We start from the raw sequence: 23,030 nt of genomic DNA, 5'->3' as shown, positions 1-23,030 counted from the left end.
CTGTGGAACTTGTGAAGCATTAAGGATGGAGTTGCAAACTAGGAACTGAATAAGCATGAGCTGAGAATAGTAAAGAGGCTGTGGAGATGGGAACATTCCCTATGGCCTCATCCCAGCCCATTTCCCCTCCACTGTCTGTGAGGTTATGAAGACATGGCTTCCCTGTGCAACATCAGTATTTCCTACAAGTAGCAACCTGTGGAACTCATTCATTCCACACACATCTACTGACCAGTATTTGTATGAATGGTTGGGGGTCTTAGGATACAGTCATATCCTATTTATCTAAGAGAGATAGTTGGGCTCCAGAATGCATACTCTCTTAAGAGTATTGATTGGGCAAATTGTGTAACCACTCTGTGCCTCAGTTTCCTCATATGTAAAATAGAGAAAATCTTAGTTCTTACCACATAGAGTTGATATGAAATTGAATAGTTAATACATGTAAAGGTTTAAACCAGTGTCTGCCATGTAATAAGTCTTCATTAAATATTAGCTCTTATTAATGTAAGTAGGCCAACTCTATGAGAGAGAGAGAGAGAGAGAGAGAGAGAGAGAGAGGTATTGAGATTGTTGGCAACTTTACAAGCCATTCCTTTCAAAGTGCATATGCTTCCGAGGATATGCAAGGTGGAATTTTGAAGTGTATTGATTAGGTATGGATTGCCCCTTATGAACATACTGTAGAAACTAACCCCTAAGTAAGAATAACCCCACTATATTATTATCAGCAGTAGTAGCAATATTAGTAGCAGCAACAAATATTTACTGAGCACATACATTATCTGGCTAAAAGACTAAGTATTTTTAAGCTCAGTGTTATTGAACTGATTAATTTAATTCACACAATAATTGGTATCATAATTATTCCCATTTGCAGATGAGGAAACGAAAGTATAGAGCAGTAAAGCAAATGTCCAAAGTTACAGCGGACACATGGCCAGGTGAGAGGTAAACTCAGGTTTTATTAGTGCAAATTCTGTGTCTTAGACAGTCAGCTATGCCGTCCTTGCGGAACTCACAGGGGGCAGCTGGCAGTTTTAAACAAATTGTCACAATGGGTTGGAAAAGTGCTGGAAGAGGTGACACTGTAATTAAGCTTTTTCACAAACCTGCTCTCTCCCTTCACTCTCTTGTTGGTGCCTGGATGGCAGGAACCAGATCTTAAAATCTTGGTTTGCCTTGCAGCAGCGAGGTGCTTGGTAAATATTGCTGGCGAGCCTGTTTCAGAGTGAGATGTAACAACTCTTTCAGACGGGTCTGTGTCTGAGCTAATAATTTCCCTAGTGTGGATTACAAACCCTAAGGGCATGTTATTGTTTCTGAAACTGGAGCCAGAAAAGACAGTCTCTGTTTAAGGATGTAAGAATGCTCAAGCAGAATGATGTTTATTGCAGGCGCATTTACTTCATGTGGGCTCCTCTGGTTTCTGGGTCATTGACAACTGGCTACCTTGGACTGGTATGTTCCAAAAAGTTCCTGGCTATTATGTTTCCCTGAGTCATGAATTGGAAATGCAAAGTGAGAAGGCAGACTGTATCTTGGCAATGAATTACATCATTTTGTCTGTCAGAGTGAGCTCTGCACCCACATGACCCCTCCTGCAATCCCCATGCTCCCGCCTCTGCTCGGGCACACGCAGGGGAAGCAGATCCCCACCATTCATTCCATCTCCCAGACATTCTCAGCTACAGGTCCTCTAGCTGCTCGACTACAGCTTCTTTCACTCAGCCTACCTCTCCAACGCAGGGCCATGCAGGTGCCATTCCTTTGCCTCATAACAGCCCTTCAGAGATTAGACATTCACTCTGCCATGGTCCCGGTTCCTTTAACCGGCTGTGATTGGGTATTATTTCCACTCCCCTCCCAACCTGTTCAGCGGAAGTGGATGTGAGTGGGAGGCCCAGAAGTGAACGTGGGACTCTAGCTATGGGTTAACTAGCACAGCGAACCCGAACCAGGCGCTTTAAAACAGCTGTGTGCTTTCTGCAGCCACACCCTGTCTTTGCCGCAGCTTGAATGTACAGTGAACTGGATGCCGCCGTTCTTTCTCTTGCTATTGCTTTCTAGGCAGATGCGGTGTCCACAGTAACTGAGCATCAATCCCAGGACTCGGCGCCAGGGGGAAACTGCCCTGAGTGGAGAAATAAGAAGCCAAGCCTCTTCTCCTTGCACAGGTGCCTGGGGGGACAGACTGGATTCACGTGATGAGAAACAGAGCCCAGGGAACAGGCAGATGAAGGCTTTGAGAAAGAAGGCCAGGGCTAGGAGCACACTATTTCACCTATAAAGTAGAGGTGCCCACACTTCTGCTCCCCAGCAGGAGACATGGCCAGGTCAGATGGCACAGAGCCTAAATATGCTGGGTGACCACGAAACAGCGTCTGATATCCAGTAAGCACGACCAACCTATTTACATTTTTACCACAGCCTCTCTCTCTTTTTTTAAAAATTTTCCTTTTTAATTACAGTTTACATGCAATATTATTTTGTATTAGTTCCAGGTGTACCACATCATGGTTAGACAATCATATATTTACAAAGTGATCCCCCTGATATTTCAAGTATCCACGTGGCACCACATATAGTTATTACAATATTATGGACTATATTCCCTATGCTGTACTTTACCCGAAGTCTCTTGGGCAAAATGAAGAGATTTCATTGAGTGAATCACAAGAAAAGTCTCCTCTGCCTGTGTCTCCCCACCGTTGGGCATGCTTTGAGAGCTGCACCATTGTCCCCATCTGGAAGCCCCCCTTCACCCTTCTCTCTTTCCCAACCCATAAGCCAAGCCTCAGATTGAGAGGAGGGCCAGCAGGAGAAAACCAAACTCTTGTTTCCCTATCTCCTTTCTTGCCTCTGCCTTTCTCTGTGTTCCCATTTACTCCATTCTTCCCAGAGTTTCTTCAACAGCTTTCAAAGGCACATAAGATGCATGTTTTGGTGCTAAAAGACCGTGCTTGTAAAGCAGGCTTCATTCGCCGAAGCAAGTTAAAACTTCTGTCTCCTTCTACCCCTCGATTCATCCACACTGTAGGAGCTTGGGGTGGGGAGTGAGGGTGGAACAAACAACAAAGCCTGGGTTCAAATTCAGCTCAGCCACTTGCTACCTACGTGATCCTAGACAAGTCATTTGATCTGTGAGCCTCAGTTTCATCACCTGCAAAATGGGATGACATACCTACCAAGGAAAGATTCAGTGGGATAAGGAATGCAAGGCATCTAGTATGTGGCTGGAAACAAGATTCCTCTTCCAAAGCAAGTGACATTCAGTCGACAACATTGTGCTGGGGCCAAGGGAATGTGCTCACATGTTTCAGACTGAGTCTGTTTCCTGGGAAAATTCCTGACACAGGAGAGATAAGACAGGCATAGCAATGCCTCTACAGAAAGTGGAGCATGCTGAGAGGGCAGCACAGGGCTGCGAGAGACAAGAGGCTAGGCAGAGCCTGGGAGGCTCCCAGAAAAGGTGAGATTTGAATGGGTTCCTTCTGGATGGTCAGATTTGGCCATAAAGGGAAACAGAGGAAAGGAAAGCATGGTGCCTGTATAGGAAGAGTTGTCACATAGAACCAGTAGGTGGTAGGGCTAGAAAGCAGATGGAAAGTGGGTATAGTTGATTAAGGACTAACTTTTTTGTCCCAGAGTTAGAGTTACAAACAGATCCTCTAAGTGGACTTCTGCTCATGCTCACAGGGTATGAGCAAAAACCAGTCTAGGAAGATGTAATGTTTATTCCCATTCCCCCCAAGATGAGGGGGGGAGAAACAGAAGGATCACAAGACAGAGAAGGGTCACTGTTTCTCACTCCTCCACGTGGGTTTTGTGCTGATAACTTCAATGGAAGATGGAGATATTCTGACAGCCTGTGGTCCCCAAGGACACCAGGTCCTTCTGCATCCTCTCACTCACAACAGGATCCCGCATGGGTATCCTTGCTTCAGGCTGTCTTAGAGGGATGGTCAGCAGCTCTTCTCTTTTATGGGCCTGCTTGGTATAGCTCTAACTTTTATTGACAATCATCTTCAAGCCTGGATTACTCGGGCAAGCGTGAGCATCAGTTCACTAAAAAAGTATATCTGAAAGCCTGACACTTTTGACATTTCAAGCACAGCATTGGTTCCTACATATAAACTGCTGATGGTATCTGTCATCTTTATATTTAAAGCCTTCTTGCTTCAAACTCTTCAGGATAATGGTATCTGCTTATGGACTCCATGTTCCCCAAAAAGGATTTCCGCAGGATTATTACCAAGATGTATGTATGAAGGCCAGGTTCCGGCAGCTAGAGGGTCTTTCTGTAGGTTCAAGAGAAGGTATGTGAGATGTGGGGTGGGAAATAAAAGGCCCAGGCAGGAGAAGAGATCAGTAGCGGAAAGACCATTGAGGAGAGGCCTGGGGAATATAGTAATTACCCAGAGGAAAGATGGGGTCTGGACCAGACAGGGGGCATAGGGGAGGATAGACTCAAGAAATAAAGTAAAGGACAGACCATGCATCTACTGGTAAAGAGGTGACACAGGTGCCAGCCATGGGGAAAGTCCTCAGGGAGGAGAAAGGCCACCTCTTCCATGACAGTGAAATGAGGGCGCTACCTCCCAGTCGCTCTGTTTTCTTTGCACAGGAGGGGAGGCCATTCTCTGGGGTAAGATGCTGGGGTAGAGGTGTCTGAGGGCCTCAGGTGAAACACCTGGGTGGGATGGAGGCTGGAGCCACAGGGCAGGAGCGGACACTAGGGACTCTAGCAGGAGAGGCTGTCCCTCTTCACACCTCCCTAGAAGAAAAGTGCTAAGTGCAGATGATCAACTAGACCCCCGGGGAAGAGCCTGGGTTGCGCTGGCAGGTCAGCTTCAGGAGGTTGCTGGAAAGGGATGGATAGGAAATGCCCAGCGAAGAAAGGAGCAGGTGTGTGCTCAGTGTCAATGCACCACGTCCTTCCTTTTTCCCATTTCAGAGGCGTTTCCAACTTTACAATGTTCGAGCTGGAAAGGACCATGTCATCCAATCCTCACGTTTGCCACAGGGAAGAGAAGCAAGTACATGAAGGAATGATGGGTTCTCCACCTGCAGGGTCACATAGGAACACTAGGGAAGGACACTTATTCCTGGAGGGGCCTGGGGTGACCTTCTCAGGGAGGCTCCCTAACCCAGACTCAGGAAAGAGATCCAGGATTTCCGAGGACTCTCACCACAGGCCGGAGCAGCCACTGGACTCGGTGGATCAGCATCAGCCACTGCCCACGCAGCCTGCCTCACACAGCGCGTTCCTGCCTCCCTCCCTCCGTCACCCCCGAGCCCTGGCTCTCTGCTGGGCTTCTCCCACATGCACAGACACACACCCACACTGGCTTTGAGCCCTGGCCGCCCCTGGGAATGGTCTTACAGGGTGGAGAGCTCTTAGGATACTTTACTAGGACGAAAATTTCATTGTGGAAAATCGCCCCAGGCTCCAACCGCTGACTCATCCCTTGAGCCTTGTCCAGGAAATCAGTTTCCAAGATTGCACGAACTCACATGCAGAACAGCTATCAATATGTTCGCATTTGTATCCATGTCAATCTCCGTTCCTTATTCCTTGATATAATGAGTTATCTAATTAAGGTGACATCTGGTGAGGAGGAACCTAGCTTCCCTCTCCGCACTCAGAACCCAGTACAGGGCTCTTTGCGGGGAGATGACATGCTATGGGGTTTGTGGGGGAGAGGCAGGACCCCAACAGGAATCCGCCGTGGCTGCCACATGGCTTTTGTTATGCCCAGCAGCCAGCTACTCCATATCTCCAGCACCATCTCAGAGGCAGGCGGACCCACAGAATGAGCTGATATTAGAGCGGTAGACTCCCTCACTGTCCACAGGTTTCTGTATTTCCAGCCCAGGCTGACTGCATAGTCAAGACAGAAGGCAGAAGAACATGTGCTGGTCGCTTCACCATTGTGCAATAATGAACACATACGCTTTATTTTAATCCAGAGATGAGTTTACATTGGTTAAGCACCATGTGACCTGGGAATTAATATCTACAAATCCTCCTCTCTCGTGTCAGCATTCATTCCTTCAAGCCAGATTTTAAGACTTAGTGAACATTCATTCAACAAATATTTATTGAGCGCCTACTAGGCACTGGGGGGGGGGGGAGGGTGGCTGAGATAAATAAACACCCAGTGATATAAATGATAGCCACACAGGAAGAAGGTTCCCAAGGCCTGAAGAGGGTGCTGGGAGACACTTAGAAGACAGTGTCATCTGGTCCAGGGCTCCCCTTTCGCCATAGTCCTAAGGTGTCTTTAGAAACCATAGGGTCTTCACTTCTCATGTTGAACTCTCCCTCCCCTGCCCCCCCCCAAAAAATAAAACCCCAAAACAAAACAACTCTCAACGGCACAGCCCAATATGCCAAACCAAAGACTCAGCCATGTCAGTGACTTCCCAGGGAACCTGGATTCATTTTCCTGGTGCTTCCCTTTGTTCCTTTCCCAGGAGAACTCTGATCAGGTTTATTCATGTTTTTAGGCTTCCTGTGTTTGGGGGGTAAAGGTGGCTTCTGTACATACTTCTAACAATTTCTCTTTGGGATGTGTTAGTCCTAAGGAAGGCGAGGAAACAGAGGACTCACTTCCCACACAGGCCCTCACTACATTTGATAAGATCTTCCTCTAAGGCCCAGCACTGTGTCCTCTGAAGTATTTTTTCAATTAAGAAAATTCTTCCACTCATTTTTTTTTTTAGGAAATTCCTAATGGTGTAGTCACCAAAAACCAAGAGTCTAGAGAACTTAGTGATCCTAATCATAGAAGTGTAGGCCTAAAATAGGACCTTGAAGATCATCTCATCAAATCTCTTCATGTTTCAGATGGGAAGATCATCTAAAACAGTTGCGTTTTGCAACTCTGCAATTTCAAAATGCTGCAGGGTTTGCTCATGTTCCTTCTGTACTCAGATTCTTAGGTTCCTGCTATTGGCCACATAGCTTTTTCCCCCTTTAAAGATCAAAGTATCCTTGAATATAATTAATACTTTGTTTATATCATCATAATTAAATTCTATTCTATAGGTTGTATTCATTCATTCAATTAGTCACTATTGATTCATTCTACAAATATTTATTGTAGAAAGGTTCAACTCTATTATAAAAATAAAACAGACACAAATAGCTTCAATATATAACAGTAACAATAATAATAGCAATTATTGATTATATAGAGCTCACTGTGTTCCAGGCACTGTTCTAAGCCTAGCACATATATTAACTTGTTAAATTTTTAGAGTGACTTCAGGAGAAAAGTAATTTTATCCCCATTTTAATCAAATGTGAAGAAATAGAAGCACAGGAAGGCTAAGGAACTTGCCCAAAGCCATAGAGCTAGCAAGTACTAGAGCTGCGGTTCAAATCCAGACAGTCTAGTGCGAAGATAAAAAAGCATTCATTGCAGTTAGAGGGGAACATTTGAAGAGGGGTGAAGGCTCCGAGGAGGAAAGGGCCCTTCCAGTTGGGGAGAGTGGGGAAGGCTTCATGGAGGAAGTGGCACCTGAGTGGGGTTGCCAGACTTGGGGAATAAATAAACTGTGCCGACGGGGCGGCCCTTGGTGTGGAGGTGGACACAGGAGGTAACTGTGTCAGGGCAATGTGACCACATGTGCAAAAGAGGGACACTAAGAAGCCGCAGTCCCACCGCTCTCCTTACCCTGGAGACTCCCCTCACACCCATTTCATCTGAAAGAGCGGGGTGACCATGTCCTTCTCTACTTAAAACCTTTAGCCATTTGCCGCAGGGCCCTCAGGATTCAGTTCTGACTCCACCAGAGATATGCCCCCTCCTTCACTGAATCACATCCATTTACGCATCCATTTCATTTCTCAACCTTATTGCAGATGAACTCCCATCACCATAACAACTGACTCCTCCAAAACCTTCAGTGCTTTCCCACTGCCACATGGCACTGGTTCTCCAGACTGGCGTTCAAGGCTTCCCACAGGCCAGACCCTCATCTCCAACCCCCTCTCCCCAAAGAAACAACCTTCTCTAACTGGGTTCTTCAGAACCAGGAGCACATCCTGCTCGTGGCCAGCCCCACGCCTCGGCCACCACATCCCAGAAAATGAGAGTCATTCTTCTGTCTGGCTCCACCTATCCCTCCAGCCTAACTCCAGTCGCCCTGCCCCGTCCACAACCCTTTCAGCCTTTGCTGACCTCTCTGCTCTTCCACACCCAGCACCGTGGTGGGTCCTTGATTCTGTTCCCGGCAGAGCTGCAGGCCCCCTTATTTCCACGAGGGCGTCTGAAGTGTCATCCCTAGGCCTTTGCTTGCGGAGAGGATTATTTTACTTCGATGTGTTTCTGTTGGCAGCGGCCTGATGCATCACACATCCAACTCAATGTGTGATGCGCATCACACAGTGCTCTTACGAAAGGAGTAAACAGTGAGACAAGCAAGCGGCTGTCATTTGTCTCAAAATGTCTCCATTCTGAGAATTGCAGACTGCGGAGAAGAGCTGTCAATCAATAGTCATGAACATTGTGAGAACTGACAGAGACACTTTTCAAACTTTTTAAAAGAAGAAAGTCCAAACTCTTTAGCCGGGCGCCTCAGAGCTCAGTGATTAATCAGTGAATCAATCAATACATATTTATGGACTGCCTATCACATGCCAGGTACTTTGGTAGGTGCCACAGAGAGGATTGCACACAAAGGACAAGAGCTTGCTCTCCTGGAGCTTGTGTTTTAGTAGAGAAGAATACAAGTGCCTAAACCGGGGGTCACCTGACGATGGCCCATAGATTAAATCCAGCTTGCCACCTATTTTGTAAATAAAGTTTTATTGGAACACAGCCATGCTCATTTATTTATGTACTGTCTATGGCTGCGTTCACACTACACCAGCAGAGTTGAGCAGTTGTGATGGAGACCGTATGGCCCGCAAAGCCTAAAATATTTACCATCTGGGTCTTTATAGAAAAGTTTGCCAACCTATGGCCTAGAAAAATAAGTATGTAATGTGTCAGGTAACAATTCATGGCATGAAAAAAAACGAACAGGTGTAAAGATAGAAATGATAGAAAAGAGTGTCCATGCATACCCACTCTTGGAATCTGACCATTGAGGACAGAGCTGATGAGGGGAGGGAGTCACAAGAAACAGATAACGGAGGAAAGGTATCAGAGAGAGGGGACAGCACGTGCAGAGGTCAGGCCAAGAAGCATGCTCATAGTTGGGGGCTTGAAGCTGAGTGAGATAGGAGAAGGGAAATAGAGATGGGATCAGAGAGATCATGAGAGGCCAGATCATGGTGGACTTGAAGGCCATGGTACAGATCTTGGATCGATTCTGAGTGAGGAGTGAAGCCATTGTAGGTTTGGGGCAGAAAATGGTCTAACTTTGAATTTTGAAGGACCTTTTACTGCTGTATAGAGAAAAGGATGTCGGGGTAGAAGCATAGAGGCCAGTTAAGAAGCCACTACAAGAGTCCAGGGAGGAGATGCTGGTGTCTTAGACCAACTTCACAGCCACGAGTGGTGAGAGTGGTCTCACAGGCAGCATGCTGGGATTCCAAGATGGATTCGATGTCGGGAAAAAGAGACTCCACAGTTTTGGGCCTGAGCATCATGAAGAGTGGAATTGGCATATGAGATGGGAAAGATGAGTTGGAGCAGGTGAGTGAGTAGACATCAGGATTTCTGCTTAGCATGGGTTGAGCTTGTGAGTTCATTAGGTGGTGATGCGGAATAGGCAGCACCAGCCACCACTGCTCTCCTTCTCTCACCTCCTTATGACCTGCAAGGCCCTGCATGGTCCGGTCCTGCTGACCCCTCCAGCCACCCCACCTAAAGTAGCTCCCCCTTGTTATTCTCTACCTCAACCCCTGCTGTTTATTTACTTGTCTTTTGTCTGCCCTCTTGGCCCCTCCCATGTCCACAAAACTGAAAACCATAGAGGATTTTTTAATAAATGAGAAGTCTTGTTTGCCATTGTATCTTCAGGGCCTAGCAGAGTCTCTGACACATGACTTTTAACTTTTTCTTTTCAACTAGAAAACCCTTTCCTTATGCTGAAATCCTGTGCAGAAGTGTGGCACACTCACTCATTCATTCATTCATTCCCCAGATAAAATAGGTGTGGCTCTGGTTGAACTGGGCCTGAGGGGCCCCATGTTGTGGCCCCTGACCTAGGAACTGCTGTTCTCCTCAAACTGGATACCTCCCACACACCAGGCATCAGGGTGTCAGAATGGTCGAGGGGGTGTATTTCCTGGAGCAGTTAAATGTCAAAAAAAAAAGAATACCAACATAAGATTGGCAATATTTCTTTTTGCTAAATAATGATATGAAAAAATAAATAGCTGTGCTATTAGTCAGACTATGCTGTAGGAATAAATAACTCCCCAAGTCTCACAGCTTAATGCAACAAAAGTGTTGTTTTTTTCACTTACATTACCAGCCCAGTGAGGTTGGCAAGGTAGTGGTCACGGGGGCCAGGATGAAAGAGGGTGTGTGATGACATGTGTCCATCATCTCTGAGGCAGGAAAGCGGGATTGCGGTGGATTATCTGCTGACTCTCAGAAATCCTGCCTGCCAGTGACATGTGATAACATATAATGCAGAGGCTTGTTGTGAGGTTTAGGTGAGTGAATACAGGTTCAGCACCTGTATAACAGCATCTAAAGAATTATAGACACTTAATAAATGCCAGGTATTCTTATTATTAACTAGAGGCCTGGCACATGACATTCATGCACTGGGGGGTGGGGGGGTGGGGGTGGGGGGGGAGTCCCGTCGCCCAGCCTGCGCCCTCTCGCATCTGGGACTCCTCGGAGGATGTCCACCAAAGGGTCCTCAGCGCTGCTGTGGAGGTGAGAGAGGCTCCTGCAGCCAGCTATAAGCTGCCTTCTGTGCCCTGCATTGAGAGCCTGCCCCCTGGTGGTCAGTGCGCATCATAGCGACCAGTTGTTCTGCTGTTCGGTCGATTTGCATATTAGCTTTTTATTATATAGGATATTCACAATAGCCCTGCAATGTGGGTATTTTTATCCTCATTTTACAGGCTCAGAGAACTCACATGAATTGCCCAAAGGCCACACGGCCAGGAAGAGCCAGAGCCCGCAGGTCCATCTGGCTCCACGTGCCTTTTGCCTTTTGCAAGATCTCCCTGCTGCCGGGTTTAGCGATTCTAGCGATTGCAGCTGTCCAGACAAGAAGTTGGCCTCCAGTCCCCTTACGTACCCTTTGCTGCCTCTGACCTGTTTTGTTTGAGGCCACTCTGCTTTCCGAAGTTGGCCACCCGCTCACATGGAAGGCCGCTAAAAAACACTGTGATGCACAACAAATGTTCAAAGGGTGATCGGGCTGAGCAGGGAGCATCATCCTCATTTCAGGGGGGAAGATACTGAGGTTCAGAGAGGCTGGAGGACTTGCCCAGGTCAATGGGCCCTTGAAAGGCAGAGTGGAGGGAGAAGGTGCATCTCTTAGTTCCTGGTTCTGAGCCTTTCCTGAGCTGTCAGTCCCTCCTACAGGCTCCTGCTAATTTCCCGCTGTTCCAATCCAGCCAGTGAGAACTGCCATTGATTTAATGCTCTTCTGAGGAAATGTGATATAAATCCTGTGTAGGTGGTCAGTAGCATGTACACATTTTATTTCCTTTAATATTCCTCTAAAGGAGTATCCCTTGGGTAAACACTCTGATTAGTAATTGTTTATGCTTTGTGGATTTGACAAAGTTAGACTGTTCCAGTGACTGGAAAATACTGAGTGCTGTGATTATTTTGATTTTCGTGAAGAATCCAACGGAAACCCAGGGTTCCCTGTCAGGGTTCGGCGTCCTAGGCTGACCCAGCAGGAGGAGCCTGCGTCACTGACATTCCCTGTGACAGTGAACAAATTCCTTCTCCTCTCTGGGCCCCAGCAACTTGCTCTGGGAAACGAGGGGGTTGGACTAGATAATCCCTAAGGGTCCTTTGTAACTAAGGTTTTGACGACTGACCCCCAGGCCGAGGTGCCTAGGAGCACAGGGATTCTTTCGCAGCCTGCATGCAGGGTCTGCCCTGGGTCTCAGTCCACAAGCAGGGCTGGCTGACGCCCAGGGTCCAATCTGCAGCCTCGCCCTGCGGGCCCCTGCCTCAGCCGCAGCCCAGCCGCTGCTCTCTGACGTCATGGGGAGGCTGCCTGCCCCAGCCACAGCTCCTTCAGCCTGAGCATTGCCCCCAGCAGCTGGGGCTCTTCTCCTGGGCCATGCAGAGACCAGATAGGAGCCAATCCTGTTGGCTCTGCCTGTTTTGAGAGCTTCGACAGAGGGGGCACCGTGTGTGGTTGAGGGCCAACAGTGACTGAAAGTTCAACAAATCCATTTACTGCCTCTTTTTTTTTGCCCCCCCCCTTTTTAAAACATATTTTAATGATGACCTTTTCCTTACTTTTGAAATCGGGCATGTTCAACTTATTTTGTATTTCCCGTAATAAATGCCCAGCGTGCAGTATTCTTTAAAGTGTGAAGTCATTTTCTATTGAGGGGGCCTTAGAACCCAAATATGCTCAGGCCTCAGCAGCTTGGGGGGGACAAGTGAAGTTTCGTGCCATTAATGCCCCAAGTCTCTCAGCCATCAGCCCCAACAGCAATGACCAGAGGACACCAGCAGCCCTCTCCCCAGCTGGTCCCCAGGGCCACCTCACCTGTGCTCCCCAACATGTCCAGCTGTGTTTTGCTCTGACCTTCCTCTCAGACCCTCCCTCCACCCAGATCCACTGCTCAGCGTACCTTAGCGTGGCCTAAAGCCACACTCTGCCTCTGGTACAGAGGGAGGAAGCCAGTGGCCTCATCGCGCCCTGGGGTGGGCTCCTTGCATGTGCGAAGTTTTTTAGTCTTTTGTGAACACAACACCTCAATTTCAGGGCTCACTTCCTCCCAGGATCCAGCTCTCCAGTCTACAGAAGGGGCAGACAATGTCCTATCTCAAGGTTTCTCTTCTTTGTATACTCCCTCCAAATGCACCCCCCCCACCTTGATCAATAGTAAAGGTCCCCATGCCAACAGTATTACAAAAGCATTGAAAGCCCCCCCCCCCCCCAGTTCTACAAACTCCAGTCTTCACACCTCAGTTCGGTCTGTATACTTAATTTTTAAAAAGTGATTTTACATCTTAATTGATATAGGAGGAATTCTAAGATGAATTTATTACAAAAATAAATCTTTCAATGTCAAAAACAGATAGCAAAGAGGCCCAGAATATTTGAACAGATTAAAAAACACATTAGTGAACTGAATTTTAGGCAACCGATCATTAATAAATTGGTCAACAGAAGAAATGGCTTTAGGTAGTGTCATTTTAGCCTACGGGATCTCTTAAAGAGGAGAGTCTATGTACAGTGGAATGTGGATTTGGGGGACCTAGCCCAGTACTGGGGCGTAATAGGAACTCACTAAATACTTGCTGAATCCATGAATGCATGCATGAAGGAGGTAAGCTCAGTTATTTCTAATCCAGCTTTGATGTTGCTAGGTAGAATCTGGGTGGGACATCTCTATTTTTAGGAACATCACAAATTTCTTAGGACATTAACAAATTCACTTTCACTTGGAAAATAAACTGGTGCCAGGCAGCTTTGGGAAAGATAACAGAGCAGAGAAGATCCAGAAGCCCAAAGGCCTTGTCAGTCACAGGTCTGGCTTTCCCTCCTGAAAAAAGCACAGGACACCAGAGGTAGGACTAATGGCCCCAAGAGGGTCGGGACTCTCGGAGGGTCTGCCAACCTTGACTTTGTTGCATCTTTCCATAGCTCAGCTGTGGGAGAAAGGATGGATTTCTGGGTTAGCAAAACATTTCTCTATAACAGTGATGGCGAACCTTTTGAGCTCGGCGTGTCAGCATTTTGAAAAACCCTAACTTAACTCTGGTGCCGTGTCACATATAGAAATTTTTTGATATTTGCAACCATAGTAAAACAAAGATTTATATTTTTGATATTTATTTTATATATTTAAATGCCATTTAACAAAGAAAAATCAACCAAAAAAATGAGTTCATGTGTCACCTCTGACACGCTTATCATAGGTTCGCCATCACTGCTCTAGAAGCACTAACTGGTTGAGGTGGTCCTGGTAGGACTAAGATATACTAAATTTATTCATTCATTCGGTTCACAAAATTGAGCATCTATTATGTGCTTGGCTCTGGGGCAATAGAAAATCAGGCAATCCTTTCCTTCAGGAGCTCACACTTTGCAGACAGGTTAAAGGAAGATTAGAATGTATTGCGGTAATTAGAAGTACTGAGTGCTTTGGGGCTAAAAGCACCTAAACTAGCTTTGCAGGGGGAGGAAGGCCTGAGGTCTGAGCTGAGTTCTGAAGGATGAGGAGGGGTGAGGATAGGGGTATAGGCAAAGGATGCTTCAGGAAGAAGGAACTGCAAATGAATTGGTCGGAGGGGAAGGGAACAGCTCAAATTCAGTTCTCAGTGCCTCCAGCTGCGGTGGGCTCCTGGAGGGTGGGGCCCGCACCACTTGGGATTTCATTGCTGGAGGTGTGTCCATCACCACTTTGGCTTATACAAAACTCAGCTGCACCAGGAAACAGGTCCCAAGCACTGGGGCTGCCCTCCTGGAAAATCACCAACAGAATCCCTGGAAAACCACACAGCTTCTTTCTCCATCAAGGTGAGCTGTAGTCCTGGAAGGTGAGGCAGAAAAGAGGGGGAGTTCTAAGAGTTGGTTACAAAGTACAGAGAGCATCCCATTCAGAGGCTACAGAGATGACATAAGAGGCAGTGGGGGGAGATTCTGAAAGGAAGCACAGGGGGCCTTTTAGGGGGGCTGTGGTCAGACCCCCCCTGTAGGAAGGAGCTATGAAGGATGCCTAGCCTGTTGGGAATATAGGCTCCAGAGAAGCCAAAAGACTAGAAATAGAGCAAACAACCCAGGCAAGTCAGACAGCTGGATAGAATCCCTTTCTGATGGAGTGTTAGAACTTCATTATCACCAACAAGGACGACTGGCTGACGGGTACCACAGGGATGTGCCCATCATGAGATATCATCTCAGAGCTTGCCACAGCAAAAGCAGGAGATTCTTGTCAAAGTCGTTAGATTTGGATAATGCCCTTCTATTGCAATGAGAATCTTTGATTCATTGATGTCACTTAGCCCTGGGAGGCCTGCAGAGGGAAGGGCAGATCCCCAGGGGATGGACAAGACTCGTGAGGTGCAGAGGGCCACCCAGCTAGTGGGAGGAAGAACCAGTGTTCAAACTCCCATGCTTGTCTGCTCCCATTCTTGCTATCTCCTATGGATTATTACCCATGCGCTGTCATGCTGCAGGTTTCAAAGCTCACAAAGGTTTAAAGACCTTCCTTTAAGGTGTGATTCCCACGGGAAGGCACGCACCATACTTTGCTACGTGAAAAAGGTAGGTTACAAAACCGAATTGCTGGATGATTACATCTTTGTTGGAGAAAAGCATGTCAACACGCACTCTTTACATGACCACTGGGCAACGTCTGGATGAACAAACACCAACATCTGGCAGCAGTTGGCTCTGGGTGATGGAATTTCCGGGAATTTTTAAAGAATTCTTGCTTATCTGCATTTTCTCATTTTTCTACAATCAATATAAATGACTTCTTTAAAATTGGAAAGTCAAGGTGGAGGTGGGCGTGGGGGAAATTTCACAGCTCGTAGCAACAGTTTCTCAAAGAAACATTATCCATGAGGGCTAGTCTGTTCTAAAATAGAACTCTGTCAGAAACTGGCAAGTGAGCCCATGTCAAAGTGTATCAAAGGGTCCGCACAGGGTCTCTTTGAGAACGTAGCCCTTACAGGCCGCAGAGGGGCCATCCCAGATGGAGACAGGCCAGCTGCCAAGGGATGGGGAAGGCCATCTGCTGCCATTGTCAGAAGCACAATGTCCCCCAATTTTAGGCAGCTCTGACTGCCCTCTTTACCCCTGGCACTATCATACCGAATTATTATTATTCAGATGCATGCCCATATCCCCCGAGGCTATAAGTCCAGAGAGCAGGGCCATGCCTTGAGATAAACTAGGATGTTCTGGAGAGGACTAGTTAAGAGCTCAGGTGTAAAGCAGATACCTGGGATGAAATCTTCGCTCTGTCTACCACTAACAAGTTCTGTGATGATTAAAACCCTCTTAACCTCAATTTGCCCATCTGTATAAGGGAGAATGATACTAATTCCTACTTTATAGAGCTGTGAAAAAAATGGGTAATGCATATATATCTTCAGCATGGTATCTGATACTCAACAAATGGTGCTGGGAGTGTATTATTGGCATTAATAATTATCATTATAGTAGTAGTAGTAGTAAGCTCAGAATACCCACACCCAGCCTGGGTCTGGTAGGCACTTTATGAATATTTACTTAATAAAGAGGTGGACTAGTGAGTTCCTACACAATCTTCCTCTCCCCCTCCCCACCCAGCACAGCTCAGCAAAGCACCACCCCCAGACCTCCTCAGAGAGCAGACAGAGGCAGAACTAGCCTATAGACATTCTTCTATCTCTGGTCCTTAGCCTGACATATTCTTCTTGATCCCAAGGACATACTTCTTGAAATTCAGTCTCTTATATTCACCAAGTTGAAGTGATTAAAAATGAATGTTTCAAGTCCGCCTTTGGTTCCCATGAACCAATATTTGGTTGGGGAGAATAAGGGGATTGCTACTTCTATGAAGTGGACACCCACCGAAAAGGTCTATCTGGCTGACAACCTCTTAACCAAATTTTCATGGTTCAGAATCAGGGGGCAGCAGCTGAAACTCTCCACCGGTGGCTGAAGTAGTGCTGCGGCCTGAGAACCCAGGAGGGTGCAGATGCCCTGAGGGTCTCTCATGGTGGGAAGCAAAAACCACAAGCTCTGAAATCAGGAAGACCTGAGTTCAGATCCTGTCCCTGCTTGCTCTCCAGTGAGGTGGCTGAGCAAATTAAGTTCTCTGAGCCTCAGTTTCTTATTTCTCTGTGAGAACTAAATGAAATGACAGAAATTAATGTCTGCCTGACTTTCAGTAGCTGTTTAATGGATATCAATCTCCTTCCCTTGGTCACCATCTCACTCAAGCCACATGGGGGAATCGGATAGCTCCTCAATTCTGAGCACCCCAAAACTTTATAGAGGTAAAGGAGATAGTATTTGAGCTTGATCTGCAAAGGAAAAATGGATAGAGTATGGAAGTGTGGAGATGGGGGGAGGACATGCTACACAGAAATAATATAATGAACAAAGGTCTAAGCAACAAGACATGCTATGTATTGTCAGGGTGCAATGAACCAACTACACTTGGGCCCTATTTAATCAGGCAATTTAAACAGAGCTTTGTTTTTCTTTTTCCTTTCTCCCCCTATTTGCTTCTTCACTTCTTAACTGTCTGGGAGAGGTTAAAGCAATCTGAATTAAGTTAGTTAAATTGACTTTTATTATTGAATTATAATCATTTGTGCAATTATGAAACCAGGTGTTTCTGATTGAGATCAATTATTTCTTCACCTGATCACTATAGAGCTAATAAGGACTTAGAGTTGCCGTTCAAGTATACTTCCAGCCGGGTTGAAGCCTTCTGGAAAGGCATTTATTAAACCAATGAGTGGTGGAAAAAAAAATCCCGGGGAGAACAAGGACAGAGATTAAAATCCTTTAGGAAAAGGCCTAGAAAAGCTGATTTGATCATTAAGGAGCCTTGATGGGTGGCTGCTGTTGACAAGGAATCTTCGAGGTGTTCCTCAGGAACTTTGGTGGGGGTGGGATAGAGTTGGGGGTGGTGTTGGCATGGGGCGGGTAGGAAATCGAAGACACAGACACTCTGTTAAGAGCCATTTTCTGCTGTGTTCCTCTGCTGGGGTGGAGAGTTGCCATCTCTCCCTCCGGAGGCTTCAGTCCTGACCCCTGGAAAGATGGGAAGATGCCACGGTCTCCCGTCCATTGTGTGAGGCCTGTGTGAAGTGCACGTGCAGTCTCCCCTCTAGAAGTTGCAGTTTTGGATTCCTAGAGTTCTAGGTTCCTCCACATCTGGTCCCTTTGGGACCTCAGTGAGGATGGCAGAACAATAGTCATTATTTCCATCTTCAGGTGGGGGCCCGAGGCTTTGTTAACAGACTTGCCTACCCTCACAGAATTAGTGATTAAGACAGGACTTGGATGAGCCCTTCAGATGCCAAGACCACTGAATGGTTTTTTTCCTTCACAGCCTTATTGCCACATATCTCATTCGTAGGCAAAGATGGTGAGTTCATCATCTCTGCAGTGGTTTGCAAGCCTAGATTCCTATTAAAATCACCTTGAGAGATGAAAAACACACATGTGGCTTAGGCTGTGTTCTAGATCAGTTCAGTAAGAGTCCCTGAAGTGGGTACCATTGTGCCTTAAAACCCCAGAGGTAATTCTAATGTGAGCCAGGGCTTTAAAGCACCAATCTAATGGGTGCCTAGGTAAGTGGAGCCTGCCCTGGCCTTGGGGAGTTTGGCAGCTATATTAACCTTTGGTTTGCAAATGACAGACACTTATTCAGCTAAACTGGCTTGGTTATTTGCAAGGAGATTTATTAGAAGGCTTGTTTAATCAAGTGGCATGTAGGGATATAGAGAGATCTCAAGGACAAATGGCATGTGTAAAAGAAAAGCTAAGTTCACCTGACCCATGCCCATAGCCCTCACTCCTCATGCCAAGTTCTCTCTGGGTAGCCTCTTCATTCTTTCTCCCCTCAGACTGTTTTTGCCACAGCACCAGGGACCTGGTCACTGACAGCTCTAGACATCTCCACTGTTGGAGAAGATCTGAGACTTCCCATTCCTGGGTAGGTGCCCACTCTAGGCCAATCACTTTGGTTACATGGCTGTGTCACTAAGATACTGGCAGTCCCCATTCAAACCACACGGCTAGAGTAGGGGAAGGGGTTATTTTCCAAAGAAGGAAGAGGTACTGTTTTATAAAGACATATATAGAGGTTCCCTAGCCATCATCTGTGACGTTCACATAGGATCCCTGCAGCTAGACCACTTCCTAGAAAGAAAATCCTTCAGTAGTTGCCCTGAGAGTCCCCCTGGTCTGGAACCTCACACCACCAAGGAGCACACATTGACAGCTTTGAAAGCACGATGATCCTGGACACAATCATGTCGTGAATGTTGAGCAGCAGGAGTTCTGTGCTGAGGCAGGGTAGACACCACTTCCGCCCCCCAGTGGGCCAAGATTTACAGCCTTGGATTTGGGTGGGGCTCTGTATTAAAGATCTTTGGGTTGCAACTCAAATTGGTTTACACACATAAGAAAAAGAATCTCTTGGCTCACATGATTGTAACACTCAAGGTATTTGCTTTAGGGGTGGCTGGATGCAGAGACCAGACAACGTCCTGAAGACTCAGTCTCCCCCTGTTCCTCTCTCAGCTCGGCCTTCCTCTGGGGCCTCCCCTCAAGCAGGTTCTCCCCTCTCAGAAGCTAGATGGTCATCAGCTTCTCAGAAACCCCTATGGACAGACCGAAGTCTCCCCTTCCCCCAATATCATTAACAAAACTCCAGGGTTGTGTATCAAATAATGAGGGTCCCAAATCTGAGCCCGTACCTGTGATCAGGGGATGAAACTGCGGGGAGTAGGGGAGGGGAAAGCATAGTGAAGGTGGGGAATGAGTAGAAGGCAGGACAGGACAACAGATGTCCTTTAAAGACTCTAAAGCCAATCTTGTTTGACAGGCCCCAACAGGGAGAAGCTCACAGCCTGCCCAAACACGGCGCTCTGTGAAGCCTTCTCTGACCAACGGCCTGACTGTGGTTAACACTCCTTTTGTCCACCTCTCATTCTGTCTACAGGAAATACACTAAAATCACTCCTGGAATGAACCTTTCGAGAGATTGCATATGAACCAGTTACTTTGGTACCCTTAGAACCCAGCACTAGGCTGTGACAGAGAAACTTATTAGAGTTCCATTTACTCACAGAACTCCCATGTGCCACAAGTTGAGTAGGAAAGGGGCCGCCGAGGGTGGTAGGCAGAGATCTGAAGCTGGGCACAGGTCCTCGGTGCTCCTGGCTCACTGTGCCCCTCAGACACACCCCTTCTCAAATCTGGGCTTTGTCCACAGGATTTTGCCCCCTGTCTGGTAGGATTACTCAGAGGTTTGTGTTAATAGGTGTGGGAGCAAGTTGCAATAATCAGAGTATCATTGTTTCTCGCCAATAAAAAAAACCAAGGTCCGATTTCAGAAAATACTGCATTAGGAAAAACAGTTTAAAGGTAGAAAAATCATGCAATGCTGGGATTGCCATGCAGCATAAGGGGAAAAGCCCAGAGAAAAATGGTTTTAATATGAAATATGTGCTTTGAAGAAAATAATAGAGTGGGGGTTGCAGGAGAGCAGAAGCAGAAGCAGAAGCCGGAGGTCTGTGGAGCAGAACCTGAGAGGATGAAGGCAGCCATGCTGGAAAGGAACCCTGAGCACAGGCGGCTGCTGAGGTATTAGCTGGAAAAGCCATGGGTGTGGTCTTCCCAGGCCTGGCCACGAAGAGGTGCTGCTTTTGAAGGCCTTGGCCCTTCTGCTCTCTTTCCAGTCTGATAACCAGAGCCGAGGAGTCGGATGAGCTTTGCAGGCAGATTACAACCAGAACCCATTCCGTCTTCTGACACCATGGCTGCTCCCTTCCCCATCACCGAAGGGCGTCTGGCTTTCCTCACTTTGTCATCTTGGGCTGAAAGTAACCCACTTAAGTCACCGTTGGACAGGGTGAAGCTCACAGGCTGCTCTGCTGCTGTCCTTCCATCCAAGCCATTAGTATGTTTAATAGCCCTGGCCCCATGCTGATTTCTGACATGCGGTAATTAATTCCTTTCCACTCAGAGACTTAGCCATTCACAGGTCTCGATTCAAAAATGTCTCTGCTCTGTTCCTTTTGAAAAATATTTAAAATGTTAACTAGGAAAACCATTTGGTCTTTTGTGAAAAGCCACTTATCTCTATCCCATCCTTATAGGAAAATAAATTCCAGGTGTATTGATGATTTAAATGTAAAATATAAAACTATCAAAATCCTCTCCAGTAAATATTTATATGATCTTAGGGTGGAAAAGGTCTTTCTAAGCATGCAACTAAAGGCAGAAACCATAAAGATCATGAGTTTGTTCACATCAAAAATATAAACCTCTCAGTGGCCTACATGAATAAAATAAAATTGAATTAAATTAAAAGAAAATGACAAATTTGAGGAAACTACTTGGAATGTACAATGGCTACTACCTATAAGAATGAATGAAGATGCTAATATTTATTTCTATGTGTCAGACTGTTTGTTAATATATATAAGATACTAAACAGTTTAATTCACAAAAGAAAAAATCAATGGTAAACATAAACAAAAATATTCTATCTTCCTTATAATCAGAGTAAAACAGCAATAAAAGGCTGCTTCCAAAATTAACCAAGAGGATAAAATAATAACCAAATGTATTATGTTCACTTTCAGACATTGTTGTTTAAAGTCTAAATTAGTACAAACTTTCTGGAGGGAAAATTCGTCAAAATCAAAAGTATGAATCCATTTCTACATCAAAGAATCTATCTTGGAGAAATATTGATATGCACAAAAATGGAATTATATTATGCTATTTTAATAGTGAAGATTGGAATTAATTCAAATGCCCAACAATGGAATATTTGCTAAATAAGTTATTATACACCCATACTATACAAACATTAAAAATTATGTTGAAGGTGTATATTTACTAACATGGAAAGAGGTTCACCATCTATTGTTTGTGAATGAAAATAGATTATAAGAACATATGCTCAGCATACAAAATATCATTTTTTTTTCAAAAAAATTGTAAAATGCCTGGAGAAAATATACCAAACCATAACATTGGTAAGGTAATCTCTGGGTAACTTTAAAGGAGATTTCAATTTGCTTTCTCTTGTTTATAGTTTTTCTAATTTTTCTATAAACAATGCATACTATTAAAAAACAGGAATACACCGTGACTGTTTGGCTCAGTGGATAGAGCGTCAGCCTGTGGACTGAAGGGTCCCAGGTTCGATTCCGGTCAAAGGCATGTACCTTGGGGTGGGCACATCCTCAATAGGGAGTGTGCAGGAAGCAGCTGAATTGATGTTTCTCTCTCATCGATGTTTCTAACTCTCTATCCCTCTCCTTCTCCCTTCCACTCTGTAAAAAATCAATAAAATATATTTTGAAAAAACCAGGAATAACAAAAGTGCTCATCTTGAATGGTTAATGTGAAGATTAAATAATGTAATGGAAAGTGGTTAGGTTTCCTGGAATAGTAACTGTGATTTCCAAGAAGAGAGCCCCAAATAGGAGGAGAAGATCAGTGTAGTTGTCAAGGAGGATAAACCAAAGGAGAAGTGGAACTTGAATAAGATCATGGCATGCAGGGAAATTAGGGTGCATATGTTCTGCAGTGAGGGCGGGCAGAAAATGCAGCCATAGACTTCCTTTTTGGAGAGTTCTATAGAATAGAAGGAGAAATGATGGTAAACAGAACCAAGAAGGGCAGAGGGCCAAAAGAAGGACCCCAGGGTTTTCTCCTTTTATTTTTGAGGATTATGAAGCTCTGAGAATATTTGCAAGTGGAAAGGGCTGTGAAAACTCATGCAGAAGCGTGTGAATAATCAACTTGATTCCTAGTTCATACACTTCTCTTGGATCCATGGTACCTGATGTATCTACCATATAGGCTGTCTCTGTTTCATCTGGAGTTTCTGCAGATGATCCCCACCTCTCTGCAAGCTTTAAACCAGCGGTTCTCAACCTGTGGGTCGCGACCCCTTTGGCGGTCCAACGCCCCTTTCACAGGGGTCGCCTAAGACCATCCTGCATATCAGATATTTACATTATGATTCATAACAGAAGCAAAATTACAGTTATAAAGTAGCAACGAAAATAATTTTATGGTTGGGTCACAACATGAGGAACTGTATTTAAAAGGCCAGAAGGTTGAGAACCACTGCTTTAAACAGTTGTGGTGTTAACTCAGGGCAGTGGGTGACCTAGCAACCTTGTGCAGGCTTCTCAAGCCTATACAGGAGA

This window comes from Myotis lucifugus, unplaced genomic scaffold (assembly GCF_000147115.1).
Source record: "Myotis lucifugus unplaced genomic scaffold, Myoluc2.0 scaffold_180, whole genome shotgun sequence".
In the NCBI taxonomy this organism is placed as follows: Eukaryota; Metazoa; Chordata; class Mammalia; order Chiroptera; family Vespertilionidae; genus Myotis; species Myotis lucifugus.
This window is presented reverse-complemented; position numbering follows the sequence as displayed.